The sequence below is a fragment of the Ambystoma mexicanum genome, chromosome 9 (assembly GCF_040938575.1).
Source record: "Ambystoma mexicanum isolate Mex_15411 chromosome 9, UKY_AmexF1_1, whole genome shotgun sequence".
In the NCBI taxonomy this organism is placed as follows: domain Eukaryota; kingdom Metazoa; phylum Chordata; class Amphibia; order Caudata; family Ambystomatidae; genus Ambystoma; species Ambystoma mexicanum.
The window spans coordinates 799,380,886-799,407,892 of NC_090931.1; the positions used below are offsets into that span (position 1 = coordinate 799,380,886).

General features: G+C 46.8%; 1 protein-coding gene across 3 annotated transcripts in view; it reads right to left on the bottom strand.

Annotated features, from left to right (window-relative positions):
• Positions 1–548: 548 nt before the first annotated feature.
• TBCCD1 (TBCC domain containing 1) overlaps positions 549–27,007 on the bottom strand; it is a 522,773-nt gene continuing 496,314 nt past the window's right edge. Inside the window, exon 8 of one of the 3 annotated variants that reach the window (XM_069615765.1) lies at positions 549–1,766. The gene's annotated coding sequence lies outside the window, so the exon portion shown is untranslated. Of the gene's footprint in view, positions 1,770–27,007 lie in introns of all 3 variants that reach the window. The other 2 variants (XM_069615764.1, XM_069615763.1) reach the window with 2 other exon arrangements.

Sequence of the window (27,007 nt, forward strand, 5' to 3'; positions counted from 1 at the left end):
ACAGAATATACTGAATGTAATGAGGCTCTCGGAAGAAAACATTGAGATTCCCCTAATGAAGCCAAATTATTGACAAGGTGAAACATGGTTTCTTGCGAATGGGCTCTATCAACATTTATTATATCGACTACATCCTAGGCATGGACCCAGAGACAGAGGTCACTAGACAGTTTTGAGGAACACTGAGTGGGGATGTAAACAGGCTGCAGTGGACAGAAGAGAGGCGCTTATAGATTAGATAGGTTTATGAAAGGGGCAATACTGAACTCTGAACACAACACTGTTGTTCTGTTATAGACTATGTTCAGTGTGATAACAATTAACTAATTATTGACATTTATATATAAGCACAGGCTGTTTATCCAGGAGAGTCAAACAGAAGGGTTGGGCTTTGTTGCTTTATAATTTATCACATACGCATAAAAACAATATTCTAAGCAAATTGCAAACCAAAATGACCAAAAACGGTTTTAAATGCGCTGAATATACATTTTCTTTAAAAAAACAAAGGGTCTTTGTCACACTGGTGCATACTAAGGCCATTTCAATCAGTGCAAATAATTGTGGATTTTTATTTGTTCATTGGTTGTGTAGCACTATAAAACACACACATCATTGATTGCACAATTTCACAAGTTATGGAAAATACCCATGTTTTTAACAATTAAATATTGCCGGAGTGCTGGCCTATAGTTATTGCATACAAAAAAACAGGACACACATCTAACAGTATAAAGACCACATAAGATGATTGGTAAGCTGACTGAATGTTGGGACAGAAGACACAAACAAGACTAAACGGTCCTTAGAAATGTTTATTACAGCTGCCGCAGGTGCCAAGATATACCCCCAAACTATACAGCCAAGGTATGGATTATGCATTATAGACCATGGAATGGTCATTATTGCAGGTAATTGCCAGTCCCCCATTTATTGCCTGACGAGAAGCATAGTGCCATAAATTGAGAAAACTGGTGAAGGGCAATTATTTCAAGTGATAATGATATCCTCCCAAGGTGGTGATAATATAAAATCCATAAATGCAGTTTGCAAAGAGTTTCCTACCCACGCTTGCTTCCCTGAAAGCAGAGCAAGAGCTAGCAGGAAGAGTTTGCAATGGACACAGCACCATTTGCAGGGTGGGGTAGGCAGTGTACTGAGGGATGCACCAGGAAGAGAAAAATCTAGATCTGCTGAAGAGAACTGGCATGGAAGTTTAATAAATAAAGCATTGTGTGTATTCATTCTTAATTTAGTCAGGTCTTTCACCACTGCATGGCTCTGGTTGACCCGCCTCACCACTCCTATGGTGCCACTACCCTTTGTTCCTGGAATCGGTCTGTAGCCCAGGGGCGGAGTCACTGAGTGAGAAATAAGAGCAATTGATTTAATTTGAAAAAGGACAGCCATTTGACAATAGGGCCAATATCAGTAGTTATTGCCCACATTCTAAGCTTTCCGATTTGCAGAAACAGTCAATGACAGCCATGTAAAACATACATGGTTGAAGCTCTGGCGGGGGGGGAGGGGGGGCAAACAACTTGATCAAGTGGTGTATAGTGCAAGAGGCTACATGAGACATTTCAAAAAGAAAATGGTTATCTTTAATTTGGTGGCACGAAAACCTGTCAGTCCAGTAAATGTGGAAAAAGTGCATCAAATCATTCATGAACAGAAAGATTAAGTGGCGTTAACTTGGATTGTTCCGAATTGATTTCAAGTTATGAAAATGCAATTCCAACTTGTCCGTTTCTTTTTGTAGAATCCTGCTGGAAAATGGAGACATATTACATGTAACTAAACAAATAAATAAAAATATGATATATTATACTTTCACCAAAATTATATCAGTCAGCAGTACCTTCTAAATTTCTTAGAACAATGTCCATAACTAATTGCAATTAGAAAAAGTTACTCACCGTAGTGATTTCTGTACTCTTAGTCCATAGTCCTTTCCTCCATAATTGTGGGTGTCCGTCATTCGGGACGGAAGCAGAGCACTTTTTGCACAGCACCAAAATGTATAATTTCCCCTTAAAACGTGAGCTCCATGGGAGATGAAGCAGTGTGGGTGTGGTCATCACTGATGGCTCCACCTTTCTGCAACACCCATCAGTTCTTTGAAATCGCTAGATGGGTAACCTGACTATTGGGGGGGTCGGCAGGCGGGCCCTATTTATTTATTGTTTGCTTGTTAGGCGCCTATACAGGAAATACATTCTGTTTCAAGGCGCCCACAGGGCAGCAGGGAGGGAACATGGGATAGCCGTACAATTAAATACAACAAAAAATACAGATGGGGAAGGGACGGCCGAGACTACTATCCCTTGCGAGTATTCAGAACGTGCAAGTGCAGGAAGTAAAAGGGCAGTGTGGTAGGTGCTTTGGTGTCGAGGGTGTGCCGCAGATGCAGTGCAAGGTACGGTAAGTGCTATGCAGCCAGGCGCTGCGTTGGGTGGAAAGTGCAAATCTCCAGTGTGGAGGGTGTGCCGAGGCAAGTGCTGAAGGAGGACAGAGGCTGGGGAGATTGGTAGGAATGGTTAGAGGCCCAAGATACCAAATCACAGCAATTGTGGGATTAGCAGAGGAAGGAAGAAGGGAAGGAGGAGGAAAGGAGGAAAGTCTTGAGGTGTTTTCGGAACTTTAAAAAGGTCATGCTCAAGACACAGTGGGTGGGGGAGACTGTTCCAGAGGAGGGATCCAGCTGAGGAGTATTTGGTGAGAGAGTTGCAGATAGTGTGGTCCCCGGCCCCAGACAACCTTGTTGATAATGCAGAGGGATTTGAATTTGATTTGTGCAGCAACCGGGAGCCAGTGGAAGCTCTTTAGGGCAGGAGAGATGCGGTCCCTGGGCTTAAGGCCAAAGACAAATGACGCTGCTTTATTCTGGATTAGCTGAAGGGGTTGCAGAGTGGAAGAAGGTAGATTGAGGAGGAAGCTGTTGCAATAGTGAAGACTAGAGAGAACCAGGAATCGGGAAACATTGCGCTTCTGGGGGAAGGTGAGAAATAAAAGAATTTCTTTGAGAAGGAAGAGTTGGAAGTGGGACTTCTTGGCAATGTCCTGAGTGTGAGGGAGGAAGGATAAAGAGGAGTCAAAAATGGCTCCAAGGTTTCTGGCTTCAGAAGGAGGAGCAGGGGGATAGCCTAAGGTGGGAGGCCAGAGAGAAGGGAAGAAGAAGAAGAAGAAGGGGCAGGGGTCCCAATAGGAAGGATCTCAGTTTTTCTGGCATTGAGGCAGAGATCATTGGAAGAGCACCAAGCCTGGATGGCAGACAGGCAGTGAGTCAGCAGGGAGTCTGAAAAAGAGTTCAGTGTCGTCTGAGGAACACTGGAAGTTGGGGAACAATGAGGAGATGAGGCATGCCAGCTGAGCAAGGTAGAGATTTGTTAAGATGGATTTCTGAACTCGGACCTAGAGGGGCAGAGGTTCAGAAGGCCAGCCTAGTTTCTTGGAACAGGGTAACCTCTGGACAAGCCAGACCAATCAGGATAGCGATGGCGGCGGTCAAGACTAAGTCTCAAGAGGGGTAAGGGGTGACTGAAAGACCTCAATGAGCACACAAAGCAAGGACACTTGCAAATTACTCCAGACAGGTGTTATATTAAAAATATAGACACATTTATTACAAGGCCTATGTAACATCGACCATAGCAAAGAATCACAATAATACTAAAGTAAACCAACACATCACAATCGATACAATATATATACAAGACCGAGGGGTCTAAGAAGTTAGGAGCATGTAATATGTAGACCACCTAGATGGGGAGGAAAACAGGCAGTACAAGTAATCATTAGACCCAGTTCGACATCAGAAATACACCTAACTAGGAGGAAGTCCGAGCCCTACGAAGAGAGGAGCCTTATGCTCAAAAGTACCTGCACGCGCTGGTGCCAATGGATAAAGTAGGGTCTCTTCACGGGTCTCAGGCAGTTCAGGAAGGTGAATGAAGCGATGAACAAGTCCCCACTACTCAAGCAAGGCCTCCACTTGTGGTCAGAGGCAGGGTGAGAGTGAGGGATAGAGTCGCTATTTCGCAACAGCGGTAGAAAAGAAACGGGCTCCTGCACGAGGGGCCACCGGTTGGGGTATGGACTACTCACCGGTCCCCGACGCAGGCAGACCCAGACTTCTCCAGTTCAGTTCACGTTGCTGGCAGGTTCAGCTGCGATGATCAGGACGTCTCGACACCGTGTAGATTCTGTGTAGCAGGATGCAGGGTCGAGGGTGTCCCAAATGCAGTGGACGTGCACAGGTTGTTACTGCAGCAGGGCAACACGGCAACCTCGTTTACTCTGGTCCGGGCGCACTCGTCTCACTTCAGACCTGGGAATGCCAAGTGTACGAAATTCGGTGTGCGTGTGCCGTGGACGCAGAGCAAGCAGTAGACCAAGTTTCGAGGGCTTCCCTGAAACGGCGGCGGTGACAGAGCAAAGTGTCCTGCGTAAGCTGGTCAGCCCACCAGTTGGCCCTGGGACACTTCCGAAGAGGCTTACTTGCAGGGTTTGATGAAGGTGCCGGGAATAGTTGACCGCACTATTCCAATGGGTCGAAGCGCCTTCGCAGACCTTCTAGGACGATCAGATGCAGAGGGGTCTCGCAGGACGACAGTAGTTCAGGGTGCCAAACCTTCAGCGAGTCACCAGCGGTTCCTCGACTCAGCTTCTTGTTGCAGGATACTTGGCTCCTTATCCCTTGTTCGGTGTGAACTCAGGAGATCGACATGGTAGTGGTGTTGTCAGCCTCCTCTTACCCAAAGCTCTCTTCGCGCCAAAACAGAGAGGACCCAATGGGAGATCTGCTCACAAACACTCACACCATACGTGGACCTATCACAGACCACGGTGGTCCCAGGCATTCACGACACTGCAGACTCTCTGGCACCCAGGATGTGTATTGGGAACGGACCTCCCAGCCCACATCCTGGAGGCACACACCAGGCTTGCAGAAGCCCGCAAAAGCTTTGGGGTTTCGCGGGAAAGTGCATGACCAAATAAGGACTGACCCGGGTCGGCTCGACCTGGGGAAGGTGAAGGGGCAAGACGGTCAGAGAACAGGACAAAACCTCGTGGCATGGCCATTTTGGAGCCACGCCACTCATTTGTGCCAAACGCGGATAAAATGGCGAAAAAGGGTTCAAAACACAAGAGAAACAATAGCTGCCACCAGTCCTGTCCGTGACACACTTGCACAGTTCATAATAAGACCAGCAAGAGTTTCTAGGGCCTTTGGAATGACTAGAGACCCAAGAGCGCGGTAAAGTAACTTACAGTGCACACTTTTTTCATGTTGCACAAAAGCTGCAACATGAGGAAAGGACTAAGGGAAACAAAGTCTCCCAGTACTGACTGTCTTAAGGGCATGTCAGTTTCCCCATAAGAATTGAGAAAAAACACCAGTGGAATGTGGCAGAAGGATGCGCTTCTCTGGCAAAGTCTACATTAGGGTGTAAAACAGCAGCAAAATGTTTGGGGGTTGCCACATGGAGGGAAAATTACATACAATTATGAAAGAAAGCTTTCCTAACACTCGCCCCTCCCAGACAAAGGACAGGGGGAACTAATCCACCCCTGGATGAGTTTCTTGTTCAGGTCGGTTAAACATTCTGGACAACCCATCAGCATTGCTACGTTGGACATCTGGCCTATGCTCAATAGTGAAGTCAAAGCCTTGTAGACTTATGGACCACCTAAGCAACTTTGGATTCTCTCCCTTCATGTTCATCAGCCAGTTTAAGGGCTTATGGTCAGTTTGCACAGTGAAGTGGGTCCCATAGAGGTAGGGCCTCAGCATCCATAGGGCCCACACAACAGAGAAACATTCTTTCTCTACTGTGGACCATCTGAACTCTCTGTCCTTAAGCTGGCGACTAATGAAACCAATAGGGTGTTCCTTACCCTTCTCATCTACTTGTGATAGTACAGCTCCTATCCCAGTGTCAGAGGCATCTGTCTGCACAATAAAAGGTCTTTGGTAATCAGGGGCCCTGAGCACAGGGGTCTGGCACAAGGAGTCTTTTAAGCCATTGAAGGCCTTCTCACACTCTTCAGTCCAAGTTACTTTCTTGGGTTTCTTTGCAGTGTTGAGAGCAGTCAGAGAGGCAGCTATGGTGCCATAGTCTGCCATGAAATTTCTGTAATACCCACTGAGTCCTAAGAAGGCTCTCACTTGGGTCTGTGTAGTGGGGGTAGGGCAGTCTTGTACTTCTTGTACTTTACTGGGTAGAGGCTGTATCCTCCCTCCACCTACTTCATGTCCAAGGTAAACCACAGAGCCCTGTTCAATCTGGCATTTACTGGCCTTTATGGTCAGGTGGGCTTTCTGAAGAGCCTGTAACACAATCCCAAGGTGTTTCACATGGTCTTCCCAGGTGGCACTGAAAACTGGTATATCATCCAGATATGCAAGACAGAATTCATCCAACCCATTCAACACATGATTCACAAGCCTCTGGAAAGTGACAGGTGCGTTCTTCAACCCAAAAGGAATTCCCCTGAATTGGTAAAGACCTTCTGGAGTTGAGAATGCTGTCTTCTCCTTGGCATGTTCTGCGAGGGCTATTTGCCAATAGCCTGCAGTAAGGTCAAACGTGCTGAGGTACTTGGAGGCACCCAAGGTATCCATCAGCTCATCTGTTCGAGGCAAGGGGTGCGCATCTGTCTTGGTGACAGCATTCAGAGCCCTGTAATCCACGCAGAACCTCAATTCAGAAGTGCCTGCTTTTGGAACCAAAACCACAGGGCTGGACCAAGGACTACTGGAGGGTTCAATCACCCCAATATCTAACATTTTGTTGACCTCCGTCTTAATGTAAGAACATACTTTGTCTGACATCCTGTATCCCCTACTTTTGGTAGGTACACTGTCTCCTTTGTCTATGTTATGTTTGCACCAAGGTGTCAAACCAGGGGACTGTGAAAACAGGGGGAAAATTGCTAAGCAAACTTTTCACCTCAGCCTACTGATCATAAGTCAGGTGAGGGGCCACTCGGACACCCTCAAAGGAGCTATCTGAAGGACTGCTTTGAAACAGGTCAGGGAGAGGTTCAGACTCCTCTTCCTCAACATCTGAAGCCAATAGCAGTGCTGTGATTTCAACTCTTGGGATGAAAGCCTTCAGCCTATTTACGTGGAACACTTTCGAGCCTGTCCAGGCCTTCCAAGGTCCACTAAATAGTTGACCTCACCCAGGGGCTCCACCACTGTGTAAGGGCCTGATCATTTATCCTGTAAAGCTCTAGTCCTTATGGGATTCATGATCAGGACTTGCTGACCAGGTGTGAAGTTGATGAGGGAAGCTTTCTGGTCATACCAATGTTTCACCAGGGCTTGTCCTGCCTTCAATTTATCACTAGCCAGACCCATCAGGAGTACCATCCTTTTTCTGAGCCCCAACACATAGTCTACTACGTTGGTAGTGATAGGGGGAGTGGGCATCTCCCATCCCTCCTTGACTATGGCTAAGGTTCCCCATACAGGGTGACCAAACAGATGTTTGAAGGGGCTGAAGCCAACACCCTCTTGTGGTACCTCTCTGTAGGTAAACAGTAAGCATGTAAAAGAAGATCCCATTTTCTTCTCTGAGGCTCTTCCAGAGCCCCAATCATACTTTTTAAGGTCCTGTTAAACCGTTCCACCAGACCATTGGTCTGGGGTGGGGGGTATGCGGAAGAAAACTTGTAGGTGACCCCACATTCTTTCCACATAGCCGGCATATACTTCGACATAAAGTTGCTGCCTCTGTCAGACACAACTTCTTTAGGGAAGCCAACCCTAGTAAAGATGCCAAGTAAAGCTTTTGCAACTGACTTGGCAGTCACAGTTTTCAATGGGATGGCCTCAGGATATCTGGTGGCATGGTCGACCAATACCAGGATATACCTATTGCCTGAGGAGTGGTACCAATGGAGTTTGGATTGTTGAACCACTCTTACCAGATAACTGGCAGGAGGCACAACTCCTGCAGTGACTTTCTACTTGCACCCCCCATCTTGGGCCAGTAGAAGTGCATGGATAACCTTTGCTTGGTCCTCTTAATACCAAGATGACAAGCAAGGGGTACTTCATGCACCAGCTGCAGGAGGAAGGGTCTTACAGCAAGGGGAACCACCAACCTCCTATGGTCTCCTTCTGTAGACTCTGTGGGCTCACTATACAGGAGTCCACCGTCCCAATAAATCTGATGCTTACCAGGAGGTTCATCCTCAAGCTGGGAGCAGGCCTGTCTCCTTAGGCCTTCCAGAGATGGGCACTCACGTTGGCCTTTACTGAACTCTTCTCTGTCAGGACCACCTTCCACTAACAAATCGTTTAGTTCAAGATGTCATTGGGGTCAAATACTTCAGGCATCACTACCTCCTCGTCAGGTCCGGGTGATTGACCAACTACCTCCACCGCAGTGGTAGGCGAAGTAGGGGGAATATTTTCTTTCCCTCTTTTTGGTTTTGTGACTCCTTTAGCCTTGGGTTTCCCCTTTGGCTGGGGCAGGGCATTGGTCTTGGCCAATGCTGCCCTCGTTTGAGACCTTGTGCAGGGTCTGTCAGCAGTATCTCCCACAAACCCTAAAGCTCTGAGATCATTGCCCAACAAGACCTTTCCTGGGACACTCCTCTGAATGCTCACTGGAATCCTGACTGCTGTACCATTGATAGCAAGATTTTCAGGTATTACTGGGAACATGAGAGGTGGGCCGTCAGCCAACTTAGTGGGCATCAGAGTAGCTCTGGCAACTTCCTCTGAGCCTTCCAAGGTAGAATCCACTACAGTTCGACTGCACCCACTATCCCTAAGAGCTGGAGTATCAACTCCATTGATCAGCACACTGTCTTTAAAGTAGTGCTTGGTGTTATCTGTAATCCTGGCATAAGCCTCTGCGACTTTAGTTTCCCAGGAACCCAGGGAAACTAAAACTACCTCAGCTTCTATCCCACTGGGGAAGGAGTCTGAGGAGAAGGATGCTCCGGTAATCTCTTCTTCCTCGTAGGAAGAGAAGGCCAGATTAGCAGAGTGGACCCCCAAGGTTTTGACCTTACATCTGGGATCCCCCTTCACGTGGTCAGTTGCTCCACAAGCAAAACAAGATCCATTGGGTCTATTTACATAGGGAGGCTTATTATAACCAGAGTTTGGTTTCGGAGGCTGACCTCCACTACCCTGTGAGTTCTCTTGTGTCTTACCCTTATTTTTCTTTTTGTGGCCCTTTGGGGAAGAAGATTCATCAGTTTCCCCACCCTCCTTATCTTTGGACTTTTTCCGTTCCTCCAGCTTACCAGGATGAGTCTTGTCCTTATGGGACACTCGATGTGACACCCATAAATCTGCTGCAATGGCAAGCTTCTTAGGATCCATCTCCTTTGAATCTGCCAAATGCTGCTTAAACTCAGGGGAAGAAGATGCAAAAATATGTTCCAGCATGACAAGGTTGATCATACCTTCAAAGGTAGGAATCTTATAACCTTCGACCCAGCAAGTCAAGTTTTTAAAGGATTCAGTTACATAAGATACCCAAGTACCACCACCTTTTTTCTTATACTCTCTGAATCTTTTTAAGTATTGGGCAGGAGTCTTTCCAAACTTTAAAATGAGAGTCTGCTTCAACATTGCAAAATCAATTTTTAGTTTGGCCATATTGAACTCAAGCTCCTTCTGCCTAAACAGCAGTTCTTGCTTCTTGCTTCTTGAATTCAAGTATGGCCTCCCCATCCGCACTGGCAGAGGAAACATTGAACATTTCATCCTCTCTGTCCTCATGGTTGCTGTGGACCAGTGCAGCGGCAGAACTGTCAGTTCTACCAGTGAGAGCAGCCCCACCTCCTTCTGCACTGTCTTCTGAAGCTATAGCACTAAACTGAGCTTCTTGCCAGGCCATGATTTTTTGGATCATTTCCATTTTGGTGCCTTGAGAGGAGACCCCTCTCTCAGCACACATCTTTTTCAACGTTTCGGATTTAGAAGCATTTAAAGTTAACAAGGTACTTGTTTCCATACTGTTAGATAGGACTATGGCCTTTAAAAATGTATACTACGACAATTCACTATGTGTCCTGGTAGGAATAACTTGAAATGCCTTCGCTCGTATGTAACACTGGATACCTTCAGTCGTATTCCACCGCTGTACACCAATTTGTTAAGATGGATTTCTGAACTCAGACCTAGAGGGGCAGAGGTTCAGAAGGCCTGAAAGGGGCCCCTAGGGGTCCCTTACGTCTATGGAAACAAGGCGAGTCACCACACACGATAGATACGCCAGACACGAGGTTGTATTCCCAAAGCTAGGGTTTATTGCAAAGCAAAAGTCTCAGTTGGCCAACTCGGTCTCCCGCCCCGCGACGTGTATCTTTAGACCTCGAGAGACGCAAGAGAGTGAATTACGTACATCAGTTACATATATACATAATGCATATCAAACAATCAGCTATGACATGTTTAACACCCCCCTCTATTGAGTTTCTTTGAACTTGGTGTGATGATGGACATTTTCGACAACTATGACACCTTCAAACATCTATTCTAGTAACAACTTGCAATTTGTGAGTGCGGAGGCATCTTTCAGTTGTTGAACAGAACACAGCGCTTCTGTTCTTGGACGCGAGCTACATACGGGGGGGGGAGATTTGCTTTCCAGACCTTGCTATCTATGAGGTGCTATTCGTGTCCTGGGAGCCGACACGCTCTAACGGGGCTCAGCAAAGGGGGCCGCAAGAAGAGCACAATTCAAGCCTTTAGCTGCTTTATTCTAACATATTCTACCATATAACGAGACTGGCTGGCAGCTGCGAAATGATTAAATGCCCTGCAGCTCTGCTTCAAGGCTACATTCGGGAGGGAGCCGGGCATTCTTCCTGGCGCTGCCTACGTTGTGTTTCATCAAACTCTTGTTATCCTCGCGGCCCTGCGGCCTTGTTCTTTTACGTGCAGACAACAATGTTTTACAGTCGAGCAGTGTAAGCGGAAAATGTACTGCGAAGCAATAAGAACAGAAAGCAATGAGCAATGGTTGGAAAACAAAATGGCGATTCTTGTTACATCAAAATGGCCGTTCATTGGCAAACTCGAAAACCTATATTCTGTCATATCGTGCATGAGACGGTTGGCCCACGGCCATCAAAATACATTTGCGGTCACAAAGTAGAGGTATCCATTCTTCTAGACTGACAAACCCTCCTTTGGCCGCATGCAAAACGCCTCATCTATTTATTGAAACCTCCTCTAGTGATGATGAGTCTGAAGTACTTATGTCTGAATTTTGCATGCTATCGTAAACATCATCGTCTTCATCAATATCTATAGCCATCAACTCTTTTACTGTTTTCATCTCATTTGTGTCTTGGCCAGCTCGCCCATGAGGTTGTCTTTTCTTTGTCATCATATGCATACATCCCTCCGTACATCCCTCAGTTACCTCAGCGCAAACTATTGGTAGGCAATGTATGCAACAACAGCACGTTAGGAATATTCCAAACACCAATACTAATATCGAAATCAACTTCCATCCCCAATAACGCAGTATTCCCCAAAACCAAGACCCTATTCCCCAGCTTCCTTCTTCAGTAGGGAGTTCGGAGCTTAGGACATGCATTTTCTTTGATCGTAGGGGAATAGTCATCGACATATACACAACATGCTGATCCCACTATTTTGCAAATTCCCCCACGATCAACCAAGAGCCATTCTATTTTGCAGTGTCATTAACCTGATTCCTCTTTCTTCCAACGTCATGTTAAATAGTATATCTGGCGTTGTGTCGATGGTATTTTTTAGTATTCTGAACAGCTGCCTTATATTATAGGAGTTCATCATCTGCCCCAAGAATGGAATGAATGATTTTGCTACATCAGTTGCTATCAAAACACCCTCGTCAGTCCTTTTGACTCTAGTTCTGGATAGTCTGGCCATGTCTGCTGTTTCTAAGAGGAATACTCCTGGCAAAAGTAGACCTAGGTAATATGTACCTCCCCAGTTTCAGGATATGCTTTCTCTCCACATATAAAATAAACTGGATCTCCCACATATACTGGTTCTATTTCCCATTTCAATACCACTGTATTCATGCACCCAGTATATGTTCAGACTGAAAAAGAGCCTTTCTTTTTTAGACAAAAAGGGACAGTTCTTGGGCTATAATTCACTGTGTAAAATGGGGGGATTGCATCTTTGTCCTCTTCTGTTCTTACACGAAACGTCATTACAGATGTTTTTTCTGGTGGGGACAATCTATCTCGTCATGTTATCTTTCGCATATTTTTCCTTGTGGGCTCTGGGGCCATTACTTGTGCTTTATGGAATATGGAACAACCCACAGGCTTCATCATTATTTCCTCAAACTCATTCATGTTGGTTCTGTCTAATTGACCCGTACTACTCTCATTCCATTTCCCATAGAACATTGCACCTAAAGATGCACTACATGCAGAACTTAATGGTAATGGCTGTACATACCACCCTATTCCTTTCCCAGCATGCTGTGGTAAATGGGCACATACCCAGCAATTTGTTTTCTTCAGAATTGCATGTGTCATGTTCATTATTAATAACGTGTTGTTCCCAAACCCTTCCCTGTGTCTTTCTTCCATTGGGGGCAGGGTATAAGTAATCACCTGAACCGGGCTTTCAGTAGTGGATATATTAACTATTGGTAAAAACATTTCTAATGGGTGTATCGATTCCACATACCATAATATTAGGGCTGTCATTGGTGCTACCACGCTCATAAAGCACATAATTATTGTCAGTGCCAGCATACAATTCGTTTTACCATGCGTTTTTCTTAAGCTTACAGTCTTTATAATTGACTCATTCTCAGCAGTGATGCAGGAGGAGGCTGGAGCCGGTCCCGACATGTTTCTCATCGTCCTTCTTCCTTATTACAGTTCGTCGTGGATATCTCTCTCCGTCACGCTTGCTCTGATGTCAATAAGTTCAACGGAATTGTCGCAGTTCAGTTCTGCCAGTCCTTTATAGCCTGGATTTGCTTATTTATTTTCAGACAAGATCACTTGTCCTTTCTCATACTGCTCAGAGGACTCTTGATCAGTTATCTTTTGCCTTAGTACCATGTGTGCCCAGCTTGTCCGCTCTGGTTCCTGAAACATGTACTTTTTATGGTCGCACAGAGGAGCCGCGAGTCTTGAATTGTCGACTTGCACAATTCTCACGCTTCTCTCCTCTACATCTCTAGTTCCTTCTCCGTCCATGAGCAGAACCAGAGGTTGACATAAACACAAAAAGAACTGTGGATCACTTTGTCTTTCGAGGCCGCAAGTTTTATCGCCTCACTCCTGGTATTGTGCGATCCGTGAATAATGCCGGTGCACTTCCAGATTCAGGCTCAAAGTCAGCCTGTGGCGCTACTGCAGGTGCTGGTGTGTGCCGCGCCAGTGATGCAGATTCGGTCTTTGGTGTGCTGGCAAGTGCTGGTGGGCGCCAAAGGGGTACACGGATTGTTTCTGCTGGCATTTGCAAGGCAGATTTTGTGTCGGCCAACAGTGATGTCGACACTTACAAATTACTCCAGACAGGTGTTATATTAAAAATATAGACACATTTATTACAAGGCCTTTGTAACATCGACCATAGCAAAGAATCACAATAATACTAAAGTAAACCAACACATCACAATTAATACAATATATATACAAGAACAAGGGTTCTAAGGAGTTAGGAGCACGTAATATGTAGACCACCTAGATGGGGAGGAAAACAGGCAGTGCAAGTAATCATTAGACCCAGTTCGACATCAGAAATACACCTAACTAGGAGGAAGTCCGAGCCCTACGAAGAGAGGATCTTTATGCTCAAAAGTACCTGCACGCGCTGGTGCCAATGGATAAAGTAGGGTCTCTTCACGGGTCTCAGGCAGTTCAGGAAGGTGAATGAAGCGATGAAGAACAATTCCCCACTAAACAAGGAAGGCCTCCACTTGTGGGCAGAGGCAGGGTGAGAGTGCGGGATAGAGTTGCTATTTCGCAACAGTGGTAGAAAAGAAACTGGCTCCTGCGCGAGGGGCCACCGGTTGGGGGATGGACTACTCACCGGTCCCCGACGCAGGGAGACCCAGACTTCTCCAGTTCAGTTCACGTTGCTGGCAGGTTCAGCTGCGATGATCAGGACGCCTCGACACCGTGTAGATTCTGTGTAGCAGGATGCAGGGACGAGGGTGTCCCAATTGCAACGGACGTGCACAGGTTGTTACCGCAGCAGGGCAACACGGCAACCGCGTTTACTCTGGTCCGGGCGCACTCGTCTCACTTCAGACCTGGGAATGCCAAGTGTACGAAATTCGGTGTGAGGGTGCCGTGGACACAGAGCAAGCAGTAGACCAAGTTTCGAGGGCTTCCCCGAAACGGCGGCGGTGACAGAGCAAAGCGTCTTGCGTAAGCTGGTCAGCCCACTGGTTGGCCCAGGGACACTTCCGAAGAGGCTTACTTGCAGGGTTTCATAAAGGTGCCGGGAATAGTTGATCCCACTATTCCAATGGGTCGAAGCGCCTTCGCAGACCTTCTAGGACGATCAGATGCAGAGGGGTCTCGCAGGGCGACAGTAGTTCAGGGTGCCAAACCTTCAGCGGGTCACCAGCGGTTCCTCGACTCAGCTTCTTGTTGCAGGATACTTGGCTCCTTATCCCTTGTTCGGTGTGAACTCAGGAGATCGACATGGTAGTGGTGTTTTCAGCCTCCTCTTATCCAAAGTTCCCTTCATGCCAAAACGGAGAGGACCCAATGGGAGATCTGCTCACAAACACTCACACCATACGTGGACCTATCACAGACCACGTTGGTCCCAGGCATTCCGGACACTCCAGACTCTCTGGCACCCAGGATGTGTATTGGGAACAGACATCCCAGCCCACATCCTGGAGGCACACACCAGGCAATCACCAGGCATGCAGAAGCCAGGAAAAGCTTTGTGGTTTCGCGGGAAAGTGCATGATCAAATAAGGACTGACCCGGGTCGGCTCGACCTGGGGAAGGTGAAGGGGCAAGACGGTCAGAGGACAGGACAAAGAACCTCGTGGCATAGCCATTTTGGAGCCAGGCCACTCATTTGTGCCAAACGTGGTAAGCGCGGATAACATGGCGAAAAAGGGTTCAAAATACAAGAGAAACGATAGCTGCCACCAGTCCTGTCCGTGACACACTTGCACAGTTCATAATAAGTCCAGCAAGAGTTTCTAGGGCCTTTGGAATGACTAGAGACCCAAGAGCGCGGTAAAGTAAGTTACAGTGCACTCTTGTTTCATGTTGCACAAAAGCTGCAACATGAGGAAAGGACTAAGGGAAACAAAGTCTCCCAGTACTGACTGTCTTAAGGTAATGTCAGTTTCCCCTTAAGAATTAGCGAAAGCCCAGAGGAGTGCGGCGGAAGGCTGCGCTTCTCTGGCAAAGTCTAGATTAGGGTGTAAAACAGCAGCAAAAAGTTTGGGGGTTGCCACATGGAGGGACAAGTACATAAAATTATGAAATCTTTCCTAACAATGTTAAAGAGCCATGGGGAGAGGATAGATCCCTGGGGGACAGCACAGGTGGAGAAAAATGTAGGAGAGGAGAAGGAGCCAAGGATGACATGGGAAGAGCAGTCAGTCAGGAAATCAGGAAAGGGAACACCCATTCCAGTGCCTGTTCTGAGATACCAAGGGTATCGTGGAGCCTTTATATGATGATGGAATGGTTGACAGTGTCAAAGGCAGAGGCGAAATCAAGTAGAATGAGGACAGCTGGGGAGATGGAGAGCAGTTCTTCACAGATGTTCAAAACAGCAGTTTCCGTGCCTCTGGATGCTCAGAATCCAGAATGATGATCGTGGAGACCACCAACAAGTTCAGTGTGCAAGTTGCGTTGGGGCAAGGCCAACTTCTCCAGCAGTTCTCCCAGCAAGGTGTGATTGAAATAGGATGGTAGTTGGATGGACAGGTAGGGTCTGCTGAAGGCTTTTTCAATAGTGGGCGCACAATGGAGTGCTTGAGGGAGGAGGGGAAAGAGTGGTTGCAGAAATCAGCGAGTGCTGGGGTAAGAGAGCCAATATTGTCCTTGAAAGTTCTGGACGAGCAGGGGGGGGGGGGGCCGGTTTGGAAGAAGCCTTCATAGAGCAGACAACTCTGGTAACATCTTCAGGTGTGACAGGGGTGAAGGAGAAGGCAGTAGGAGGAGGGAGAGTGGCTAAGGGAGGCAAAGAGGTGTGAGATGGGTTAGGTTGGTGAGTAACAAGGGTGTTCGGGATGTCCTAAATTTTGGTGGCAACGTGTGTGGCCAGTTCATTGCAGAGGGCCTGGGAAGGAAGAGGGTAGGAGGAAACTACGGAAATGTTGGCTAGCTCCCTGCAGATTTTGAAAAGGTCAGCCGTGTTATTGGATGCACCCGATACCTGTGCCTGAATGTGGGCCCTTTTCTTGGCAAGGATGGCAAGGATGGCAAGTATGTATTACCTTTGGAGCAGGTGGCAGGGCAGTTTGTCAGACGGTCAACCTGCGTTTTGCCACTTCCGTTTCACAGCTCTGCACTTCGTTTCAGGGCTGCAAGTTCAGTCATACCAGGTGTTAAGCTTAGAGGTGGGTTTCAGGCGGGTCCTCATGACTGGGGCAAGGATGTCAAGGGTACTGGTGATTGCTGAGTGAAGATTTCTGACAGCGGAGTCTGAGGTGGAAGGGGAATGGGGGATGAAGGTAGAGGCAAAGGCAGCAGCTGACACTCGTTTCATCGGGCGAATGTTCGAGAACTAGGTTGGCAAGGCTTTTGTGGGTATGGTAGGAGGGCCGAAGGGACCCAGGTGGGAAGAGACGAGAGCATGGTCTGACCAGGAGAGAGGGGTGACCAGAGCGGGAGCGAGCAAGGTCATAGTTGATGGCGTCCAGGGTGTATGAAGCCGAGTGGGTTGGACCGGAGGGGGGAGAGAGGCACACAGGTCAATGAAAAGAGTAGATGCAGAGGCGTCCAATTGGATGTGGAAGTCACCCAAGAGGAGGAGGTTGGAAGTGGATGAAAGTAAGGAGGAGCAGAAATCAGCCCATTCAGAGAGGAACAGGGTTGTAGCACCTGGAGGCCGGTAGTTGGTAGCAATGGTCACAGTGGAGGAAGGACAGATGACCAATTTGCAGACTAGGCTCTCTAAGGAAGATGGAGTTGGGTGGGTACGATCAAAGAAGGAACCCACTCAAGACAGATTAAGGCGACCCCACTTCCAGCACAGTGAGGTTGAGGCTTGGAAATTATTTTGAAGCTGACAGGGAGGAGGGAGTCAAAAGCAGTGACTGAGCTGGCATTGAACCAAGTCTCGGTGAGAGTGAGAAAGTCAAGGTCAGTGTCTTCAAGAAGGAGGCAGATGTCAGTAGAGTTTGTTGGCACAGCGGGCATTAAGCGTTCCCAGGTGGAGGCGGTCTCTACCTTTGAGGGTTCTCCAGGGCGTACAGGGGCATGGTACTCTGGTCAGGGGCGGAGGATCAGAGAGAGCGGTGAGGGTAGAGGCAGAAGAAGGAAGTACATTGATGAGGGAAGGCAGGATCCGGTCAAGGAGTAGATGGTTGGGCTGATGACACTGAACCAGGTCAGTGCCAGTGTGGTAGACATTAATGATGCAGCGTGAGGATGAGAAGCGAGCCAAGAGGACTTCCCACTTGCTCACGCTGTTAATGGGAGAGGAAGTGAAAGGGGACAGAGTAGAGATGAGTAGTCCAAGGATCTGGAGAGGGGACAGAGAAGAGGATATCCGTGAAGACCTCTCTGGAGGTTGCTCTGATGCAGTTGTGTTTGTGATGGGAAGGCCAGGGTTTGCACGCAAGATGTCTTTTTTGCGCTTTTTCAATCTGAACTTCGTGAGAATGGGGATAGGAGACAGAGTAGCAATTACAGAATATAGGAGAGATGATGAGTACAATTAGCATGACAGAGGGAAGTTGAAAGGAGGGGTGACTGCACTGCACAGTTCTGACCTAATCTCACAGGTGGCGTAGCAGTAGCAGAGACACTAGGATGTAAATACACAACTAAAATGCTTTTCAATGAAAGACCACAAATGCAATGAATAGTTCAAGCATCAATCACTGAAGGCTCAATAGCTCGTAGTGGTGCGGAGGCCTGAGTTCATGGAAAGGGCAAGATGAACCCAATAGGCTGCAGCTTAGTTTGTGGTAGGGGAGAACGCGTGTGTCCCTCGCAGACCCGGGCCGGCACAGACAGGGGCCTTGAAAGAGGGGCTGGCTTCTGCCTACCGGCGCCTGGGATTGGGCTTTCCAAGGCAAAGGCTGCCCAATCATTGTGGAAGCTGGCTGGCACGAGGATGCCAGTGGCCATTTTTGAAAATATTTTCAGCAATGAGAAGTAATGCGCCCACTGCCCTCAGCAAACTTTAAACAACTTTTTACTGCATGCCGTGCAATTGCGCTTCAGTGTGAGCAAGTGGGTGATCTTTCTGCAAAAAATAGTGCCTAATGTGTGCTCAAATGACTTCGAATTTTGATGAATTTGGATTTAGAAAGCCTATCAGTGCTTACCTTCACTCTGATGAATGGACTCGCTGCTCCTGCAGCGTCCAACGCTCATATAGGGTCCAACGGTCAGCTGACATACAGATGAACACAAGGTGGAATTTAAAGAGGTTATTAGCTTAAACAGGGGGCCAAATGTACAGCTGTTAACCCAAATTGACGAAAGAATCGACTACTTAGGTCCTGCGCAAGTGCCTGGCGTTTTAGACTCCCGCTGCTGACGAAAGATTGTGGTAGTCAGAATCCACAACTAGATGTCTCCGGTTGAGATGTGCTAACATTAATTGGGACCCAAGTAAGTCGATTCTTTGGTCAATTTGGGTTAACAACTGTACATTTGGCCCCCTGTTTAAGCTAATAACCTCTTTAAATTCCACCTCGTGTCCATCTGAATGTCAGCTGACCGAAATGAAGTGGCAAAGCAAAATGCTTTGGAAATAACTGGCCTCTACTAAAATGTAAACAAAGGATAACAATCCTGGGGTTCACAATATTCACTACAGGCCTCAAACGCAGTATGGGATGCAAGTGAACCGTGGGTGACTTTCCGAAAACATGGTTATAAGTAAATAACCTTACACGGCTACCATTGAGTCATATTTTGAGCTCATGTCCGTTCAGGATGTAAGTAAAGGTTTGGTGATATTTACTTATCGACGTGTTTTATATAGTGTAATAGTTTGATACACTGTTTAGAGATGTGCCACATTGAAAACTATCGACTACGAAATGTATAGTTACATCAATGTATTAGATCTGTGTATTATTTTTTAAAAGAAAGCCTTTAGGTGCTAGAACCACGATTGTATGTAACACTGTCTATTGCTTGTTTTTAGATATTGTCAAACCTGTTTTGGGGTAATGAAAGAGTTTAACTACTACATCTAAAGAAATGGTCTGTTCTGAAGAAGGCCGCGGGAAATCAATGGTTGTATAGACACTAGAGATAGTGTTTTAAAATCCAGAAAGGCCGAAACATGTCGACAATTGACAACAGACTTATGAACTATTGAAGTCTCATTTCTAACACTGCTAAAGTGAATATAGTCAGTTTTCATTGATCCAACTAACCCCTTTACAGATGATACTGTTTTTAAGAATGGATTGAGAAGATCATGTACTGTTAATTTTGTCATACATGTTAAATCTTGCTCTCTCTCTTTTTTAAATTGCTAAATTGGTCTTAAAATGAATACATTTGTATGGACTCATTTATGATTTGTTGTTTTGCCTTAAATTTTGGGTATTTTTGAGTGTGCAACAAAGATGTGGTTCTTTTCTTTCATACGTGTGTGGCATCAGTTACATTAGGTAACATTAGGTAACTTTAAGATTAAGAGTTGTTAGCGCCACTTTCTTATGAGGACCTTCGTATTCTAATTATCGGAAGAAACTATTTGAGGGCTCTGAAGATAGCCAACAGCTCTAGCACATTTATATGCCACTGGCTCTCTGTATGGGACAATAGTGCATGTGTTTGAAGTTGACTGAAGGTGCCTCCCCAGCCTGAGGGACAAATATGAGGCTACTATGGGCAGAACGAGGATTCAGAAAAGGAACACTTCTCTGAAGATGTGCATTTTCTTTCCACCAAAGCAGATCTGGTGTTGATTTCGGGAAGTATCCGAATCCTTTTCGATTGAGCTATTTTCTCCTGGGTCCATGACTCTGCCAGATGAAGCTGAATAAATCTCATCTTGAAGCGAGCCAGGGGAAGCGCCAGGATAGAAGCAGACATAAGGCCCTGCAGGTGCTGGAATTACCACACCAAAGTGGACCTCGAAGTTAGGAAGTGGGATGCTGCTAACTTTATGCCCCGTACCCTCTCCTTAGAGGAATACTCTGGCAATGCTCGAGCGCCACCTGAAGCCAATGAATATGAAGTCCTGACTAGATGAGACTTTTTGTTGTTGACAGAAAGCCCCAGCCTGAACAGAAGACTTTGCAAACTATTGAGAGACGCTGTTGCTTGCCGACATGTGTCTTCCCCGGCCAGTCTTCGATGTAGGGATGAATATGAATTCCCTGCGCCCTCAAGTGAGAAGCTATCGGGCTCATCAGTTTTGTGCCCCCCGCTATCCCACCCCCCCATAATCTATGGTCAACGATTCCCAATGTGGTTATATGTTGTCGATGTAATCTTTTTAGCCTACCTCTCTTGTACTCTACAGAAGGTTGAGTTATGCCTCTGCTAGTTTAATTCACTCAAAACGTCTTCTGTGAGCATTGCAAAATGCTATCTAGTGAGGTTAGTAAAGCCACACAAATGAAAATATTCTGTGAAAAAGAAAAGGATGGAATGGACTAGTACCTGTGGTTTTTGGCGGACATTCCCTTTATGAACTCTTAAATGTTGCAGTCATATAGATAAACAAGCTACTTGGATGAAACAGTAGCACTGCCCCGTTTCATGTTATAAAATTACAGGTCGTTTTCTCCTAGAAGCATTGTGGACAACCTATCATGCCAAATCAATTTAGCACGTGGCATAGGGAACAGGCATACAGGGAACTGTGAATGTCAAAACATTAAACATCATATGTTAACACCTTCCTAAGAAAACTGCTACACCTCTCTAAACCTAGCACAACTTAGTATCCCATTTAGAATTTGGCATGATGTTGTGTCCCATTATATGACATCTATAACACTACCATTATTAGCTGGTTAAACCCTTTGGCAGTTGTGGAGGGAAAATATTTTTGGACTTGATGAAGAGTGAAGTTTCTGCACAGATAACATGGGTGAAATGTCTTTAAGAAGATTGAACTAATAAGTGGCCAAAGTATGGGCAGTAGCATCAATCCTGACAGATCAGCCAGGAAGCTCGAGAGAAACCACTGTTTCAGGTGCGCGAACATCTGGAGCGCAGCTGTGCAATAAAGATAAGAGACTGCTCTCTCTTACTGCAATCTGCTTCTTAGAGAGCAATGGCCTATAATTAAAAGGCTTTGCCCCCTCGAAGAAGGGGACATTCCAATAGAGTCAGCAGGGGAGGGAAAGCTATGAACAGCTAGCAAACCTGGTCAAGTGGACTTGGTTTTATGTACAACTGGTTTGATTGATTTGGTATTCATAACGCGCCTACACACAAGTGTTCCAAGGCGCAAGTTACACACTTCTGATTGCCTGATGTACTCTGCTGCCAGGGCGTCTCAGATTCACACACTTGTGATTGCCTGGTATACTCTCCTGCCAGGGCTTTTGCTCCTTTCATAATTGTAATTGCCTGGTTGAACTAGAGCCAAGCTATGGAACGCTCTACCCTCAAAAATCAGAGCTGAAAACTCTCTCCTTGCTTTCCGAAAAACTCAAAACTTCTCTCTTCATCTAACCCATTGTATGTATTCTCCTGATTAATGCCTGTATTCAAAATTGTTACTGTTCACATTTCCTGTAACTAAGTAATCTGTCTGTAACAAGCACCAGGATGCCCCCGTGCTGTTGTGCGCTTTACAAATTCGAATAAATAGTGTGATGATCAGATAAAGCACTCACACCCAAGCCATGAAGGTCAACTATGAGCAAGGGGGCCAATCATGAAAGAATGTAGCTTTCATGCCCCGGCTGGGGGGCAGACATTGTGTTTAATGGCCCACCAGCCCGAGCTTTGGTAGGCCTAAGCTGCAGGCCGTTAAACGACATGTCAACCCCCCAGGCGGGGTGTGAAAGCTATTCGGACCCTGAGATTTCCCGGGGTGTGGACCGATTTCATTTTTTTTCTTCGTGAGCACATCTCCCTTCGGAGAAAAAAAAAATAAGAAAATACCAGCTGCCTTTAAAATAGAAAAGGGACTAGGAACAAGTTCCAAAATGGCTGCCGTAATCCGAAAAGGAACCTAGTCCCTTTTCTATTTTAATGGCAGTGGACATTTGACTTTTTTCACCACGGGCAGTGAATGCCCAATCGCGCCCGGGAAAGGAGCATTGTCATTGGTCAATTTGCCTTTCCTGGATGCAAATGAATAGTTCCAACACAAAAGTCCTTTATGTGTGAAGAGTCCTTGTTCCAAAAATGGGGGCTCCCCTGACCTTGATTTCTCTGCAATGAATACAACAGTTACTTGTGTCTTTCTTGGTACACAAAAGCACTGTGACAACCAACGCTCCCTTGCTTTGTAAATCCTTCTGTCAAGACTTGGCTTTTTCTCATATACTTAACAGTTCTGATATTCCTCTGCTTAGAAGTTCTTGTTCCCTACACATTGGCAATTTCCTTGTATACTTCCCTGCCAGGACTTGTCGTATTCACAAACTTGTGAATGCGAGAAACCTTGGCTGGAGAATATACTAAAAAATTACATGGGATTTCTATCCTTTTCCTCAATTGTCTATTTACTTGCTTGGATTATATATCCTCTGGATATACATTTCGATTTGGGGTTGCCATGTATTTACATTCTATGCATTCACATACTAACCAGGGTTTTCACTCTTCCCCTTTTTACCGTTAGTCTCTTTGCATTCTTTCTTTCTCTGGTTCTTGTTACTGTTATTGGTACTTGGCATAATCACCGGCATGCTCTGCGGTCCCCACTGTCTTTGGGCTGACTCAAAAGCTCTTGCTGGCATTCTCAGGCTTGTTCACGGTCGTTCAGTGAAGGTATTGTAAAGCAAGGCATGAAATCAACAGTAAGACGGACACAACTGACCACAGTTCAAGGGTGTTTATTGAACTTTAACAAGGGTGTGATAAATGCCTATATAAACCTAAAACTACAGATGGGAGCAAGCTACGACCATCAATAATAATGCAGTCCCAGTGGAGTCTCGTCAAAATAAAAGGGCCTATAGCAAAAAAAGAAACGATTGCCAATCCTTACCACTAAACATACATAGTAAGGGGTAGTGTTCATGAAAAAATGTTTTCACAAAATATGTCAGGATGTTTAGGCCATTGGCCTCCCTTACCCCACGTTTTCAGCAAAGGACAAGGCGGTTCACTCGAGCAAAGCACACACTCTGGCTTCTTCGGCACGAGGAAACAGTTCCATTACCAGCATCAGGGGCTTCTGCGCTGCAAGTCTCTATGCTTTTCCAAAGTCCCCCGACTCAAAGGGCCTGATGTACAAGAACAAAATGAAGACAAAGATCCTCTCCCCTTTCGAGTCTTCAATTCGGGTTCTCACCCTGGATCCCCCTCAGCCGGGCTCAGATCCATTTGGTATCACAGTCAGTATCGTGGATCCCCCTGTTCTGGGCTCAGATCCTCATTTTCAAAATATTTAGAGAATACCCTTTTTCGGGTGACTCACGGTTCACCCCGGATCCCCCTCAGCCGGGCTCAGATCCTTGCTCCTTTACAATTTAGTCTCCCTCAGCTGGGCTCAGACCAGTTGTAGCACACATTTAACTATTGAAGACTTTCAAATGTGCACAGGATTTAGCTTGACCCGTTGCAGTGCCACTTTATCTCAAATTTCCCCTTTTCAATAGTTGCCAATTAATTGGATACCTGACAGAGACCTTTGAGTGAGCACCCACATGGCGCTGGACCACTGTCTATGGTATTTTATTTGGCCTCCCAAAGTTCAATCACTCCTCTGGTTTTCAATTATATTTGCGTTGTTTGTCTCGTACATTTCACACGCTATTCTCTTTAGATTTCACCATACAATGTTGCTGCTTGCAACCTTGGTTCTAACATAGGCAGATTTTGTATCAGTCTCTCTGACTCACGGCTATGCTGTCTTTAATGGCACTGCTTTGTTGTAGGAGTCGAGGACAGTACCACAGTGTCAGCCGCTCCACCGCGCCATGCTCATCGACGCAGGAGACCCCCCAGTACCTCACACACAATGCAGTTTTGTTCAGCTTTAGTTCCTGTGCTTAGGTTTCTTGCTTTTCAAAGTTCGCAAAAGTAACGGTCTGAAAAGGTCAAGGGCACTTCCGCCCTCCTTGCAACCCTGTCTGGTCTTGACTTCTTTCTCCTTGTATTAAACTGCCATCTTAGAACCGCTGTTTCCTTGTGTGCTTTGCCTCGCTCACAGTGTGCTTTGGTGCTCCACCTTTTATCTGTGTGGGGAAGTTTGATGAAGTCAAGTGTGTGTAATTGCCGGACGTTGCCTGACCATTGTAGTGGCACATGTCAAGTATACGGATCAGGTGTTAGTCCGTTTTTGCTCACACTGAGCTGTCTGTAAGAAAGTTTTTGTGTCTGGAAGGGGGGGGTTTGAGTTCATAAGTATGGGGGAAGGGTGTTACAAGGAAGGGGATACAGCGTCTCACCTTCCTGTGTCCCTCTTCCACTCACCAAAGACACCTCATACAGGTGATCCTCCCACACTAGACCACCCACAGGAACTGGATCCAAAAGAGATGGCCATGTCTTGGCCACTTGGATGACAGATCTCCGGGGACTAGCGGGTGAGATACCTTTGGTGTCTCGCAGTATGCTGCCTGGCTTCCCTTTGTGGCAGTTTCCTGTTAGTTTTCCGGTCTCTCACAGAGTCTCTTCCACTCATCTGTTTTGCCTCAGGCTCCGGTAAGAAAGGGGTTGCTTGTTGCAGTTGGCAAAGGCCCAGGAGTCTTTCGCTGGCTTCTGGAAGCCCAGCAGTCTGACCGATCCGCTTGGACAGCGTTTCCCTTCTTTGCTGGTGAGCCACTCGGCTCCACCACGCCTACTTCTGAGTCTTGCGAGCCTCCCGGAGAGGTGAAACATTTCGCCAACAGTAGCCTCTTGCCTCTCGTTTCCGTACTTTAAATTTCCCAGGCACAGTTGCCTGCAAGGAAAGACTACATCTCTCTCTGGGCTTACGGTTTCTCCAGCTCTGCATTAATCCTTCCTTCTTCTTGGTCCCAAGTATGAGTAATTCTGGGAGAAGAAGTCCATTGTCGGTGATTGACTTCCAAAGCTTGAATAATCACTTTCAATAGTTTTAAATGGCAAAATATTTTAGGAAGATTGAAAAATGGACTTGGAGAAGGCAGTCTTGTAATGTCTACAAGATAAACCAAGTTTGGCTATTTCGCTCATTTAATGTGGGGAAACATCTTCCCTCTTCTTCAAAGGGGGTGATGTAGATGAATAAAAATAGGCCATAAGGATCTTGGGTATGGGAGGATTATTTTCACAAGCAATTGGGGGAATCCAGGTCTCATCCAATGAAGCCATGCCATCTTCCCAGAGGTTGTTTCCTCCTATGTGATTCTCCCTCATAGCCGCCCCGGTGTCAGGATCAGGTAGAGGCTGCCGTCCCCTGGCCACATGGGAGGTTGTCAAAGCTGCAAGGTCAGTGTTGACTCCATAGGATCACATTCCCTACACGCAGGGCATGTCTGATGGTGATCCAGGTGGCGACTACATGTGCACAGTGGCACCCTCCACATGGGCTTACACACCGTCTCCTGTCTCTCACTCTTCGTACAATAAGCAGAAGAGTCCACTGCCTCCCCTTGGCAGGAGGCCTTGCTTCAGCATCCTCAGCCAGTAGAACGCCTCCCTAGACCAGGGGGCTCCAGCCTGTGCCACAAGGCCAACCAGCACAGCACTGCCAGAGTATCTGGGTCTGTGGCTGTCTGAGCCAGCTAGGCAGGCTGCAATTGCTGCACCACGCCTCACCCCCTTGTGGCATTGCAGCTATCCAGCAAGCGCCAGGCCTCTCTTTCGGCCAGAGCGGCACCTCCTCATCTCAGCTGAAAGCTGGGGAGCTGTGACCGTCACCATGACACCCACAGCTGATGTTGGATCAACACTGCACACTGGGGGCTTACCTCTGTGACACCCCCCAGGCAGTGTCTTGTTGCCCCATGCTGGTACTCTGATTCAATACAGGATGAATGTGGGTGCATGCGGGAGCTCAGAAGCGAGCAGCCCTCTGTCATTTGCAACTTCGATTCAGTATACCATTAACTATTGTCACAAATCCGTAGATGTCCCTTCTACAACAGGAGGGAACCCTTACCATGGGGCCAGGGCAGTGCAGCCACAGTCCAATAGTCCTCCTGGGGGTGGTGCATTCATGGGAGGATCACATGGAGAGGGGAACCCCTTATGAGATAGGGGTGAACATCCTAGGGACAACACGGTACCAACCCACCCCTTTTCTACCTCCCTCACCCTATGAAGGGTAATTTAGTTCCACAGACCTCAATATGTCTATGTGGGATAGACCAACCTGTCTCGCTGCCCTATACCAATACAAGAAATAGCAGGGACTACCCATGTGAAACCCACTGCAAAACTGGGACGAGGAAGAGCATTTGTGACTCAGAGATCATCCATAAAGGTACTGCGACAAGGAAGATGTGCAGAGTGCTGAAGAGCAGCCCACGGAACCAACAGGAGCAGACTATTCATTATGGACTTTGAGTATGTATAAAGATGGAAGTAGGATTTACAGGTTTGTCAATTCCTCCCTGGAAGAAACGCAAAGGTGATCACAGGAGAAGGAAGAAAGTAGACCAGGACGCCGAGACGGGAGCAAGCCGGTGCCCACATATACAAGAGGAGAAAGCTCCAGGCGTCCGATGACTAGCAAGTGTGGGAAGCAAGAGCCACGCCAACTGGAGAAGGCTTTTTACTGTGG